Below are 12540 nucleotides of genomic sequence, written 5' to 3'. Positions count from 1 at the left end.
CACAGCAAGGTGTGTGGCTTAGGAATGTGACAGGATCAGCTCTGGATTTGGGATGCCATCGCTTGAGGGGCCCAACAGGGAGGATGCTTTCTGGGGGGGTGGGAGGGCATGGGATCTGGTGAGGGGAAGCACAGTAGTGTGTGCACAGAAAAAGAGCTTTCCTCCCACCTTACTAAGTTCCTCTGGCTGGGCTTATAATCAGACCAATCTGAGACAGATGAACAGGAGAAAAATGTCCAAAATTTATTACGGATGTACATATGGGGTTGCCAGAAGAATGCGGGACCATAGAAGAGGACACATGGGGCAGTTGAGGCTTATATGCCCAGTTCTGAATTAAGGAGAGGGAGGCAGGGGTCTGGGATTTCCAAGGGAAAGTCAGCAATTCACAGGTAGATGAGAAAGAGCAAATGTATAAACAAATTCTCGCTGGGCCACCCAGACAATGAGACACAGAGGGAAGTCCAACAGACGGACTTGCTTGCATCCTCCCTGTCTGCCTCCGGAATTCATATACTCATATGCTGAGCTAAATATGCTAAGGTGAATAGCTCCCTTCCTTTAAGCAGATTTTTCTGTCTGAATCTCTTAGGCAGGTAAACGGGGAAAGTCAAAGGTTCCTTCTGAGTCTTATTTCTTAATAACCAACTTAAAATCAATATCCCAAAAGGCATATATTGGGGTGGCAAACTCTGGTCTGCCCTCAGTGTAGGATACAGCTGCCTGGAGTGGAAGAGAGTCATTGGGGGAGTCTGGGTTGGGACATATCGAAGAAATATGTGGTAGGAGTTGGTGAGTTATTGGAATGCGCGATTGAGGAAGAGAAAGGGATCGAATTTCCATGGGCTGGTTCTGAATCAAGGGTGGCATCATGATCTCTAGCTTGGGCAGGTGGTTAGTGAGTGGAGCTACCAGCAAATAGGGAATGCAGGAAGAAAAAGTGTTTTAAGAAAGCTAATAGGTTCCATTTCTCTCTCTTTTTTAAAAAAATAAGCTTTATTTTTTCAGAGCAGTTTTAGGTTCACAGCAAATAGTGAGTGAAAGATACAGAATTCCCATATACCCCTGCCCCGCCCCACATGCAGAGCCTCCCCCACTGTGGACAACCCCCACCAGAGTGGTCATTTGTCACAATCGGTGAACCTACACGGACACATCATTGTCACCCCAATGTAACATTAGGGCTCACTCTTGGGGTTGTACATTCTATGGGTTTGTACAAATGGATAATGACACTTAGCAGTTTCTCCTGCTCTGACAATCCTCTGTGCTCCACCAGTTCACCCCTCCTTCTCCCCAGCTCCTGGCATAGATTCCATGTCTACATTGGCGCATATTGCATTTCAGGATCCTGGAGTGTGGAAGTCAGTGGTGGTCAAATTTTCATTAACTGTTTTTATTCTAACAACAGGGTCCTGTCATCAGGGAAGCCTTCCCGAGGAAGGCTGAATGAAGAAGCGCCGCTCTGCTGCAAGGTGGCATCTCAGAGGGACGGCCTTGTGCGTTGGCTTCCCCCTGGTGTCCAACTCCTCCCCACCACGCGCTTGTCGCTGTGTCTGAGGCTCTGCCACCTCCGAAATTCTAAGGACACCCTGGAAACTGCATGGTAAGCAAGTCTGGAGCTCAGAGGAAGGGTTGGTAGTTCCCAGATGCAATGACCTTAAACTCTTGTGCTTTTTGAGACCTGGTGTCTGTTTTTTAATAGTGGTTTCTTTTGTTTTTTTGTCTTGTTTGTTTTGGTCCCTTTCCTTGGGGTCAAGCTGCCAGCTTCAATTTTGCTTTGCTATGGTTGCACCTGCTGATAGCATCTCCTCTCCCTTCTCCCAGTTTGCTGCTCTAGTTTGCTACAAACTTGGAATCATATAAACACACTTGTTTAAACTGAATTGAAAACGGTTGTAAGTAGGTGGCGCATGATCTTTTCTGTGCAGACTTGGTAACGTCTGTTTTGGCAGGTGGAACCCTTGTTTTGCTTGTTGGTTGTTTTCAGTTATGTTTTGTACAAATGCAGTTGATGGATAGTCAGATTTTTGTACAGTGATCACGCCATTTCTTTCAGGGTCCAGTTATCCTCTCACCTACTCCCTCTTTCTGTCTGACCCTGAAATTATATAGAAACTGTATAGTATGGGCTCAGAAATTTCTACCCACCAGCTCTACTAGGTGAATACTAGCAGTTAATGCTGATTAGGAAGAAAATAATGCCACAATTTTAATTCCTAGTGAGGTGCTAATATGTGGCAATACTTGAGATACTGTTTTTTTTTTTATGTGAACCTTTAGCCCCCCCCCCCCCTTTTATTTCCTTCTTTGCTTCTGATCTGTTTCTGAGATTATTTTTCTTTTTCCTTTTTTTTTTGGCATCTTTTCTACAATGAGGCATGCAGGAGGAATAAGCAGAAGTAAACCTACTTGTTAATAATAAGAAAAACAATATCCTTACATTAGCTTAGTTTTCAAACTGTTCTTGCACACATCCTCTCGGAATGAAAGGTAGTGATTAGTGTTTCATATTTACACAGTAGAGGAAACAGGATTGAAGTGGTTAATTACTCGAAGGTCACAGTGATGGAGCTAGCATTCAGAGTCACGTCTTCTTCCTCCAAATCCTGTGTTTTATCCATTGCATCATGTTGCCTCTTGTTCATGGAAGCGCTAGTTAAATTGTGGGCCCTTCCAAACTTGAATAATAAAATGTGGGTGGTGTGCAGTATTTCCAAGCATATACTGACAATGCAAAGAATATAGATTGGAATGCTAGAAACGTATGTCATAATCTTCCCAAGGTATTGTTGACATTCTCTTATAACAGTATTATGAGTTGCTCACCCTTAAAATGTTCAATCATGTTCTTAACATGCAGAATAATACATGGAAAAAATATGTAGCATTCGAAGCACCGTAAATGTGACCCAAACAATGAGGCATGTTCTTTAGGTTCCCTCTTTGCTACTCTAATGCCTACTCTGCTTTCCTTTCACTACATTTGGCATAAATAAAATATCAGACAGGCAATGGAATGATTATTCCATCTCCAAAAGAAGTGGTAACAGTAAAAAATGTTATCTCTTTAAAATCTTATCTCTTTAAAAAATAATTCTAGATCTTCACTGTGACTTATGAAATGATGTCTAATGAACATTGGCATTCTAGCTGAAAACAGCTGTATTAGTGGCCAAGGGACGTGTATCTCAGGGATTTAAGTGAACATAGATCGAGTCTCCCCAGTGGCTTATTAAGCAGAAATTCCAGTGACATCAGTTTACCTTAGCACTCAGATCATGAGTACAGGCTACCTACTCTAACTAAGTCTTGTTTTGGGCAAAATATATTACTTTTACTTAGGGTCTTTTGTTTCATGTGAAATTCAGTATTAATATGAAAAGAAACCAAGCTGTTATTGGAGGACTTCTATTTTAAAGTGAGCTTGTGTATATGCTTTATTCACTGATAGGGAGTTTATAAACTTCTGGGCTTTCCAGGACGAAACTCAAGCGATCATTATGTCACTTCCTCCGGGCCACAGTGTACCCAAATCCAGGAATGATGATTAAAAGTATATTTTAAAACGAACTTAAAATATTCTTGTACTTAGTTGTGTATTGTAAGGTAAATTTGTTTAACCCAATATAATTTTTATGTGGTAGATCTATGGTATTCCTATTTCAGGAGGGACCATAAAGTCAATTTTATGAAAGAATGAATTTCAAATTGTGTGTGTACCTTCCAGTGGATTTGAAATCAAAGAGATTCTGGAGTATTAGTAGGTTTTAACACAACTTTAAATATCAGATGTGTTAGTGTGTGAAAAGAAATTTATATTTCTGCTTTCTTTCAGAATGCTCACAGTCATTGAATCTATGGATGTTTGTTAAATTTAATTACTTGCTTTGACTGAAGGAGTTTTGTAGATTGCATTATAAGAATAACTGATTCCAAGAAAGTGAAAATAATATTGATTAATGGTATGTAACATTGCTCTTGGTTGGCTCTGACGTAGAAAATAGGTCTCATTAAAGAAATAATCTTTCTATAGATCATTCCATATTTTTCTCTTTTTCTTAGTGTGGAAGCAAATGTTATTTTTAAAACAGTACTTACCCCTCCCCCCAAACTACCACTGTCAGAGAAAATTGATATGTTTACATGAATCATCATTAAGTGGAAGAAAGGATCTGAAAGGCTGGCAGAAAGCCAGGGATCCCACAAAGCTATGGCCATCCTTCCGTGACTGTGGGCTGTTGAAAAGAGATTAACCTCTGTAACGGGGCCTGGGGTACACGTGAAGATTTTGCAGCATTTTATGTTATCAGGGATTCTAATTTCTTTCAAGCCTTCCATGTACCAGTGGCACATTATTTTCCATCTCAAAATTAGAGTTTTAAAAAACCCTGTAATTTTGGCAGAGGGAGACTGTAAAATCCCTGGAAGGTAGCGATGAAGCAAATTATTATAACATTTGGAATGAGATTTTTCTTTTGTACAATATACATTTAATTTACCATTTTAACCATTTTAAGTGTATAATTTAGGTGCATTAAGTCCATTGACATTGTTGTGCAACCACAACCACTCTCCATCTCCTTCTAGAACCCTTTCATCCTGCCAAATTGTAACTCTGTACCCATTAAACAAAAACTCCTCATTCCCTTTCCTTCCAGTTCCTGGTAATCTTTATTCTCCTTTCTGTCTCTATGGATTTGTTTATTCTAGTTACCTCATGCCGTGTTTCCCCGAAAATAAGACCAAACCGGACCATCAGCTTTAATGTGTCTTTTGGAGCAAACATTAATATAAGACCCAGTCTTATTTTACTATAAGACCAGGTATAATATAATATAGTAAAATATAATATATAATATAATATATAATATAATATAATATAATGCAATATAATATAATATATAATGTAATATAATACCGGGCCTTATATTAATTTTTGCTCCAAAAGATGCATTAGAGCTCCAAAAGATGCATTAGGCTAGGTCTTATTTTCAGGGAAACATGGTATAAGTGGAATCATGCAAAATTTGCTTTTTGTGTTATAAGTCATTTCATTGGCATAGTGTCCTCCAGGTCAGTCATGTTGTAGCACATGTCGGAAGTTCTTCCTTTTTAAGGCTGAATAATATTCCATTGTATGTATATACCACATGTTGCTTATCCATCCGTCCATAGACATTTGGGTTGTTTCCACCTTTTGGCTGTTATTGATACCATGAACACTGGTATACAAGTATCTGAATTTTCAGCTCCTTTGTGTATATACCTAGGAGTGCAATTACTGGTTCATATGATAATTCTACATTTAATTCTTGATAAGCTGCCAAATTGTTTTCTTCAATGGCCGAGCCATTTTACATTTCCACCAATAGTGCACAAAGGGTTTAATTTTTTTCATATCCTTGCCAACATTTGGCAGTTTCTGTCTTGTTGATGATAGCCTTCTTAATGGGTATCTCATTGTGGTGTTGATTTACATTTGCCTGAAGACTAATGATATTGAGCATCTTTTCCTGTGCTTATTGGCCATTTGTATAGCTTCTTTGGAGAAATGTCTGTTCAAGTGCTTTGCCCACTTTTGAATTGGGTTGTTTGTTTTGTTGTTGTTGAGTTGTAGGAGTTCTTTATATATTCTGCATATTAATCCCTTAACAGATATGTGATTTGCATGGAATGTGATTTTTAATGGAAAGTTTCTAAAAAAATTTTGTATCCACATTTTAAGAAAGGAAAATACTGTATTAAAATTGTAATACAATGAATGATGCTAGCGTTCCTTTGATTAATGCCACCTTTTGAGCAAACATCTCACATTGCTATTGTAATTCAATTCAACTTTGAAAAGTAATACATAGATAACATCTCTTAAAATGTGTACTTTTTTTCACACTCCTGGTGTGTATGTGTGTATGTGTGTTCCACCTATTTGTCTATATGACTTTACACATTTAAGAATTAATTTTGTAGCATTTCATAACATATGGTCATGTTAATAAAAGGAGTCAAATATTTTTTAAAAATTCTTTGTTTCTAAAACCCACCAATCTTAGGTCACATTAATTTTAAACAAATCACAGTTAGAGGATATCTAGCCAGCATAAGAGATAACAATCCAGTGTGTTATATAACATTCAGTGACACAGCATTTATTCTGCAAATGAAATTAGAAGGGCCATTTGGTCTTGGTAGCTCTAGAAATTTGAATCATTGAAGAAAAATTAGCTGCCATTCCCCAGTGTCTGTTTTATTCCCCCTCAGTGTCCTCCTCATTTAAAAGCTTTCCTTTGAGTTGAGATTTGTAAAGCAGATAGATTAGATGTAAAAAATTTTTTAATTAGTTCCAGTTCTGCTTTTGACATACTGATATTTTGATAGTGTTATAAATTCAGCAGCAACTCATAACTAAAAAGCAAAGATATTTTAAACAGTGCAAAATTTTTGAACAGGATAAGGACTATAAAGATTTTTAGTCTCATTTATATGTTGTATCTGAAAAAAAAAACAGCTCAGATACAGAGAACGGATTGGTGGGGAGCGTGAGATGTAGGCAAAATGGATGAAGGGGGTCAAAAGATACAAACTTCTAGTTAGAAAAATAACTAAGTCATGGAGATATAGTGTACAGGTGACTATAGTTAATAATACTGTATTTCACATTTGAAAGTTGCTGAAAGAGTAGATCTTAAAAGTTACGATAAGAAAAAACATGTTGTATCTATGTATGATGATGGGTGTTAGCTAGACTTACTGTGGTCATCATTTCCTAATATATACAAATATTGAATCATGTTGTACACCTGAAAGTAACATAATGTTATATGTCAATTATACCTCAATTTAAAAAAACATTTTTTTAGGAATAATAGATTAGAGGAGAGACAGAGTAGGAATAGAGTAGAATGACCAGGAGTCAGTTTCAAGAAATGAAAATCTAGGTCAGGGTTTCTCAGCCTCGACTGTACTGGCATTTGGGGCTGGATAATTCTTTGTTGTGGGGGGTTGTCCTCTGTGTTGTATGATGTTTAGCAGCATCCATGGCTTCTACCCACTAGATACCAGTGGTACCCACTCCCTTCAGCCCAGTTATGGCACCTGAAAATATCTCCAGACATTGCCAAATGACCTGTTGGGGGTGCAAAATCAACCCCTCTTCTCTCATTGAGAACCACTGGTCTCGGGTGATGAGAACCTGAGCTGCCTTCTAACAGAATGGTGATAAAAGGAGGAAAACAAGTGAAATTTTGAGGAAAGGAAGAAATTTCTGATAATTAATATTTAGTAAGCACCTACTATTTCCCAGGCTCCAGCACTAGGTGACATAGTCATTTAACATAAATAATAAGTATTTATTAAATGCCTATTTTATGTGAGGGATTGGAGCTACATCGATGAGTAGAGTCACTGTCCTCAAAGACTTTGTTGTTTAATAGAGGAGACATGTGAACAAACACATCACGAACTAAAGTGAAAATAGTAATGTGTATAAAGTACTGACTGAGAAGACATGCATCTGGCAAGTCACAGGCCTCAGCTAATGCCTGAGCTGGATTTGAAGGATGAATAGCCGTTTGATTCCTGGAGTGTGTTTTGCATTTGAGGTGGTGAATTGACCATGGTTTTTTACTCACTTAATTGAAGACCAAGTTGAGGCAAAGCTTTCTCCAGGCTGTCACCTCTGCCCAGGGAATAAAACTCCCAGATCATATTTAAACCTGAGATGACTTCCTGGTGCAATAGTACATTTTCCCTGAGGAAAATGTACATTTTCCTTGAGTAGAGTGATTAGCACCTGGCAAAATAGTACATTTTCCCTGAGGAAAATAGTACATTTTCCTTGAGTAGAGTGATTAGCACCTGGCAAATCACAGCGCGATGCAATCGTAGTGACAGTTTATATACTTCACATATTGTTTTGAATCATTAGCAGTGCAAGGGGACAAGGAGATACATATCTAACTCCCATAATACATCAAACTCTCTGACAAATGATATCTACAACACCTTGTTGATTTTGAAAAAGTTAAATAAGAGGCATATTTGCATAATTATTCTGGTTAATAGTTTCTTTATTAACCAGTGGGTGTATTGTAATGAAACATAGAAACAGATGGGACCATATGGCTTAATTTGTGGAGTGGCAATGTATTGCTTAACCTCACAGCAGCAGTATTTGCCATTATGTAAGGACAATATAATTATTCAGTGGCAGTTTACATAACATATATGTTCAACAGTAGTGATGCTCTTCATACTTCCTTCATTATTTACGTTTTTAAAATTTTACATTGAAAAAGAAAGTAATGAGCATCAAAAGAAATTGCCAATGCATTTATCTTCAACTACCTCACATGGACTCTAGCTCTGCTTTTTCTTCACTGCTTTCTGTCCCATTAGTAACAATAGTTTTCAGACTTGCTGAGGTCACTACTCAGTTATTTAGTTTGACTACATGTGATAAATGTATTTATTTAAGATTTTGTTCTGAATTTTTTAAAAAAGGTCAGTATGGTACTTTTGCATTGCAAGGTATGTTTTCTGATATGATTGTAAAATTGCATTAACTTATCACCAATAATTATTTACATATACTAAAAGCTGTGGAGACTCTTGAGATAAGATGCAAAAGCTATTTTCCCTCTCAGTTCAGAGAAAATAATTCATTGTTATTCATTCTACTTCATCTTATCTGATGTTCTGTTTTTGAAAAACATAAAATATTTAATGTGATAGTAACTAAATGATTTTTAGTTTTAAGTACATTTGAATGACTAAAGCCTGACTCACATACCAGAATGGCTGCTGCTGCTCATGTGTCCTGCCAGTAATGTTTTGAGAGTCCCTTGGCACTGTAGCCCAGGGCCTAATGCACTCCTCCTTCTGCCATTTGAACTCTTCTCTGATGACAGTTGCTCAACCATGGTACCCTTTTCCTCCCCTCACCTCTTCTCCTCCCACTTCACCCTTACCTCTGAGCTATAGATGACTCTGTGACTCTGTCTTCACAGGAGCCCATTCATTCATTTAGCAAGTATTGAATACCCATTGTCCTCTAGGCCCTGTTCTATGTGCTAGAGTACCGGTGAACAAAATGGACAAAAATCCATGTCCTAGTCAGCCTATGTTGTGACGGGGAAAAGGAGACGATAAACAATAAAAATAATACAATATAAAAATCTTGAAAAGGAAGAACAAATTTGGAAGACTCACACTTCCCAGTTTTAAAACTTACTACAAAGCTACAGTAATCAAAACCGTGAGTTCCTGGCATAAGGATAGGTAGAGATCAATGGGATAGAATTGAAAGTCCAAAACTAAATCCAAACATCTATGGTCATCTGAGTTTTGGCAAAGGTGTTAAGATCATTCAATGAAGAAAGAATAGTGCCTCTTAAACAAATGGTGCTGGGACAACTGGATGGCCACATGCGGTAGAATGAAGTTGAACCCCTACTTCACACAATATACAAAAATTGACTGAAAATGATCAATGACCTAAATATAAACGCTAAAATCATAAAACTTTCAGAAGAAAACGGGTAAAACTTCATAACCTTGGATTTGGCAATGGATTCTTAGGAATGACACAAAAACCATGAGTAACAAAAGAAAAAGTAAATAAATTGGATGTTATCAAAATTAAAACCTTTTGGACATCAAAGAACATTCTCATGAAAGTAAAAAGACAACATACAGAAAAGGGGAAACATTTGCAAATCATATATCTTGCTATCTGTATATTTAGAATATATAAAGAACTCTTACAATGCCAATACAAAAAGACAATGCGATTTGAAAATGGGCAAAGGACTGGAATAGACATTTTTCCAAAGAAGATATACAAATGGCCAACAAGCATATGAAAAGATGCTCAACATCATTAGTCATTAGGAGAACGCCACTTCACCCCCTATAATAAACAAACGAGCAAACAAACAACAGAAAATAACAAGTGTTGGTAAGGATATGGAGAAATCAGAACTCATATATTTCTGTTGAGAATGTAAAATGGTTCAGCTGCTGTGGAAAAGAGCTTGGCAGTTTCTCAAAATGTTAAACATAAAATGACCATGTGACCCAGCAGTTCCATTCCTAGGTATATATACTCAAAAGAATTGAAAAATGGACCCAAACAAACACTTGTGCACAGATGTTCATAGCAGCACTATTCACAATAGCCTGAAGGTGGAAACAGCCCAAATGTTCAAAAGTTGAATTAATTGTATGTATGTATGTATGTATGTATATGAAATGAAATATTAGTCAGTCATAAAAAGGAATGAAATACTGATACATGTTACAATAGGGATGAACCTGGAGAACTTTATACTAAGTGAAGAAGCCAGATACAAAAGGTCACATGCTGTATGATTCCATTTATATGTCCAGAAGAGCTAAATCCATAGAGATAGAATGTATGTGGGTGGTTGCCAGGGATTGAAGAGGGGCAGGAGCAAGGAATAGGCAAAAACTGCTGAATGGGTATGGAGTTTTATTTTGGAGAGGTGGAAATATTTTGGAACTAGATAGAAGTGGTGGTTGCATAGTAAGTGTCCTAAATGCCACGGAATTGTTCACTTTAAAATGGATGATTTCATGTAATGTGTATTTCACCTCAATAATTTTTTTAAGTAAAATATATGATAGGTCAATGATAAGTCCACTGCGGAAAAATAAAACAGAAAAGGGTGGTAGGAATAAGGGGAGTTGCAATTTAAATTAAGGTGTTCAGGGAAGGCTTCATGGTGATGACCCTTGAGTAAACTTGTGAAGAGGAAGGGGGAGGCAGCCATGTACATCCCTGCAGGAAGAGTATTGAAGAAACAGAAACACCCTGAGGTAGTTGCATGTTTAGCATGTCCAAGAGAAAGGAAGGAGGCAATTGTGGCAGAAGTTGAGAGAGTAGAAAGAAGAGAGGTCTAGGGAGATAATGGGCAGATGCTCAAGTGAGGGTCATTCTAATGTGTTACCAGGGTTGAGAAATAGTGGGGTAGGGCCTTGAAGACCATTGGAAGGACTTTGTCTTTTACTTAGAGTGAATAAAACCATTTGAGCAGAGAAAGATCATGAAATGGTTTTATGGTTTAATATGGTCAACCAGTGTAGACAAAGAAGCAAGTGAAAAAGCAGGGAGAGGGGTTACAATGTAATGGCTGTGTGCTGTGTCAGAGGGGTAGTGGATGGGGGGCGGGGGGTTGTCACTGTGTGAGGGATATAAATGATAAATGTCTAACTATTAAAAAAATAAAATAAAAACATGGAAAAAAAGGAATAAAAAAGAAGATAAAAGAAAATTATAAGGAAGAGAAAAAAAATTCAAAAAAATGTTTTTGTTCTGCTCCTGCTTTTGGAATACTATACAGTCTCATCCAAACTATAGTTTCCTTTTCCCCTTAAATGCCCCTAAATTTGTAACTGCATCACTGTAGTTCATCCCTGCCCTCTGAGCTCCAGCTCCATTATCTTACTGCCTACTGCATTCCACTTTTTTCAATTTATTTTATTTTATTTTTTTTTAAAGATTTTTATTAAAATATAGCTAACACACAATATTATATTACTTTCAGAGGCACACCATAGTTACTCAAGAATTATATATCTAAAGAAGTTATCACCATGATAAGTCCAGCAACCATCTGACACCATACTATGCTATCACAATATTTTTTATTATAGTCCATTTTGTACATTACATCCCCATGACTTATTTGTTTTATACCTGGAAATTTGAACCTCTTATTCCCCTTCACATTTTCCCCCACTTTTAAAATTTTTCAATTACGGTTGACATTCAATATTATTTTTTATTAATTTCAGGTAGACAGCATAGTGATTAGACATTTATATAATTTAAGAAGTGATCCCTCTGACTAGTTTAGTACCCACCTGGCACTATACATAGTTATTACCATATTATTGACTATATTCCCTGTGTTTTACTTTACATCCCCATGACTATTTTGTAATTACCAATTTCTACTTCTTAATCCCTTCAACTTTTTCACCTTGCCCCCAACCTCCTCCCATTTATCACCCCAACAAATCTAGTACCCATCTGCACCATACAGTTATTACAGCATTATTGACCATATTCCTTATGCTATACCCTACATCCCCATGTCTACTGTGTAACAACCAATTTGTACTTCTTAATCCCTTCCCATTTTTCACTGACTCCCACCCCACTCCCATCTGGCAACATTCAAAATGTTCTCTGTATCTATGAGTTTGTTTCTGTTCCATTGGTTTATTTTGTTGTTTAGATTCCACATATAAGTGAAATCACATTGCATCTGTCTTTCTCTGTCTGACATACTCCACTCAGCACAATACCCCCAGGTCCATCCATGCTGCCACAGATGACAAGAACACATTCCCTTCCATGGCCGAGCAATATTCCACTGTATATATGTATCTTTATCCATTCCTCCATTGACGGACACCCAGGCTGCCTCCATATCTTGGCCATTGTAAACAATACTACAAAGAACATATGGATGCATATTTCCCCCTGATGCAGTGTTTTGGGTTTCTTCAGTT

At 37.3% G+C, this 12540-nt stretch overlaps 1 protein-coding gene across 3 annotated transcripts in view; it reads left to right on the top strand.

Annotated features, from left to right (window-relative positions):
• Positions 1-12540, top strand: part of SMAD9 (SMAD family member 9) — an 82015-nt gene that overhangs the window by 10182 nt on the left and 59293 nt on the right. For all 3 annotated transcript variants that reach the window (XM_074330010.2, XM_088793560.1, XM_088793559.1), the window contains exon 2: positions 1412-1606. The gene's annotated coding sequence lies outside the window, so the exon portion shown is untranslated. The remainder of the gene's footprint in view (positions 1-1411; positions 1607-12540) is intronic.

Source organism: Rhinolophus sinicus, chromosome 16 (assembly GCF_057876585.1).
Source record: "Rhinolophus sinicus isolate RSI-liver-muscle chromosome 16, RSI-T2T, whole genome shotgun sequence".
NCBI classification, from domain to species: Eukaryota; Metazoa; Chordata; class Mammalia; order Chiroptera; family Rhinolophidae; genus Rhinolophus; species Rhinolophus sinicus.
This window is presented reverse-complemented; position numbering and strand designations above follow the sequence as displayed.